Source organism: Marmota marmota, unplaced genomic scaffold (assembly GCF_001458135.2).
Source record: "Marmota marmota marmota unplaced genomic scaffold, marMar, whole genome shotgun sequence".
NCBI classification, from domain to species: Eukaryota; Metazoa; Chordata; class Mammalia; order Rodentia; family Sciuridae; genus Marmota; species Marmota marmota.
This window is the reverse complement of record NW_026000082.1, coordinates 31729338-31731904: the sequence shown is the minus strand read 5'-3', so window position 1 is coordinate 31731904 and position 2567 is coordinate 31729338.

Genomic DNA, 2567 nt, shown 5'->3' with positions numbered 1-2567 from the left:
GCACCGTGGTTCCTCGCCTCCCCTGCTTTGCCCCTGCTGTTGCCCCTGCTTGGGGCCATAGTTCCCTCCCAGCTCCTAAGAACAATGGCCTTTCATTTGGCCTGTCCTTAGCATTGACCTCCAGTGAGCTCCCACTGGACCTTGAAGGCAGGGCCTGACTTATCTTCCCCAGGGGCCCCAAGACCAGCCATGGTCCACTGGAGCTGCAGCAGACCTGGGGCATCCTTATGTAAGATCCCCTACATCAGGAGGGGGTGCTGTGGAAGAGCAGGTGGCAGCTCCCCATGTATTATCGGGGGAACATTTCCAAGACTGCTTCCAAGTGGAAGAAGCAGAATGCTGCCATTTGTGTGAACACAGGGGGAAAAGAATATTTGTATAGAGATATAACTGACTATGTTTGGAAAGATGAAAAAGAGGTGTAGGATATACTTTCCTGGAACCGTCTGAACTTTATAACATACTACGTGTCATTAAAAAATTAAGTTTTAATTTCTGGGCTGTATCACCAGAAAAGGATCCAGGACAGGGAGGGTAGAATGCAGGAATTCAAGTGGAAAGCTCTGTCTGCCAGCTTGGTCCAAGCCAGGAACTGGATTGTAGGGAGAGGCAGAGCCGAGACACAAAGAGGATTTGGAAGCATCAACTTAGCGCGGACTTAATCACAAAAATAAATAGAAAGCTTTCCAAGGGATGGTGAAGCCAGGTTTGGGAACCCACTGATTTAGTGTGACCTTGGTGGGTTTTTTTCCTTTCTCCTTTGGAAAGAGGGAGAGCATCTTGCGGGGCACAGGTCAGTATCCAGAATGTATACTAATGATGACATGGCCTCCCTGCCTTGCTGGCTCTCCCCCATGGGGACATTTCTCTTAAGAGGTCTTTCTGACCCAGAGGGCAGGACAGGAAAACAGAGAAGAAAACACCATCTTTAATCAACCCACCTGCACAGAAACCAGGAGAGCACTCCTAGCCTTGCAAGGTCCCAATGAGAAGAGAAACTGGTCCCCTTGCAAAAACCAGCTTATAAAAACAAAAGGCTTCAAAGCACCAGTGGCTAGACCCGTCCAAGTAGAAAGAGGCCTGGGGGTGGGGGTGTAGGAGAAGTGAGGGCCGCAAGCAGGAGTGACCCACTGGCAGGGGGACAGCCCAGCCTGAAGGGGACTGTCCCTCTCTGGAGCTGTACCCACCAGCTGACTAGGCTGACCACCTGGGACCTCGGTGTCTATGGTGGCCAGTTACTCCTGGGGCTGGTGCTTGGCACAGCACTGCATAAGGGCTAGTGGGCAGGGTCACCCTCCTAGTGGGATCACAGAGGGAGGTGGGCACTGTAGACAGTCTCAGGTGTGTGCAACCGCCTCCCCTGTTTGGGCTTCCCTCCGGTCACCCTAGGTCTCCCTCCCATCCTTCTTCCCACCCAGGCTGCCATTTCACAGACTAAGAGGCTGATCCTCTTCTGTGGACTCACCAGCCAGCGCATAGAATGTGGGGGCCTCAGGGGTATCTGTGAGGGAGGTTGGAAAGAAAAGCTCTGCCTCTACTTGTCTCAGAAAGATGGGTGCAGGTCCTCCTCTCGCCCCACCCCGATGATTCACGCCCCATTCTGTCCCTTCAGAGTGCCTTCTGGGCTTTTTAGGGGTAGTTTCTGGATGTTGTGGTGGTCACAAATGCTGCTAGTCTATAAACACTAGTGGCTGGGCAGCGCCACCAACCCTCCTCCCAGCTGGAACCACAGGTCTTCTAGGTGGTGAGGTGAATGGAGCCATCAGGGGTTGGTGGGATTGCTGTGAGGGATGGGTTCCTGGGTGCAGACCTGGCCTGAGGGACCTGGAGGGAGGGGGGTGAGTTGCACCCCACTTTCCTGGAGGAGAGAGCCTTGAAGGTTTGCCAAGGGCCTGTAGATTAAAGCCTTCCCTATAAGTCAGGTTGAATTCAGGGCTTGTGGCCATGTCCATCAGGTTCCCAACAATGGAACAAATGGGCATATTGCTTTAAGAGAGGCGCTGTGTGGAGGTGGAGTATCCAAGCTGGGAGGAGGCTTGGAAACAGAATCCAGAGACCAGACACTGGGTTTTGGAATCAGAAACTATAATAAGTCCACTATGTTCAAGGCCTGGCTCCACCAAAAACCTAGCTGTGTGGCCTCAAGCAAACCACTTCACATCTCTGGGCCTTAATTTGCATGCCTACAAAATGGAATTTATAATCCCAGCCTAACCCAGGGGATTGAGTCAAATGAGAAAATTAGAAGAGTCCATCTGCTAAGGATCGTTTTAATCACTGGAGATGAAGAAACCAAGACCCAGAGAGGGCAAGAGCTTTGCTAGATGTCACACAGGGTGTCAGTGATGGAGCTACGACTGGAAAGGAGGACTCCTGCTCCTAGTTCCCCCTAGCTTTCCCCAGGGCTGGTGAATGTGTGGTGAGGTGGGGTGAGCCTGTCTGTCCTGCTGTTTCTCTCTGGACAAGGGGCAAGATGCTGGGTGAAGGGTGAAAGGGAAAGGTTCGAGAAGGGAGGAAGGCCCCGGCGCACTCCAAGGCTAAGATAAAAAAAATACAAACCCGGCGAT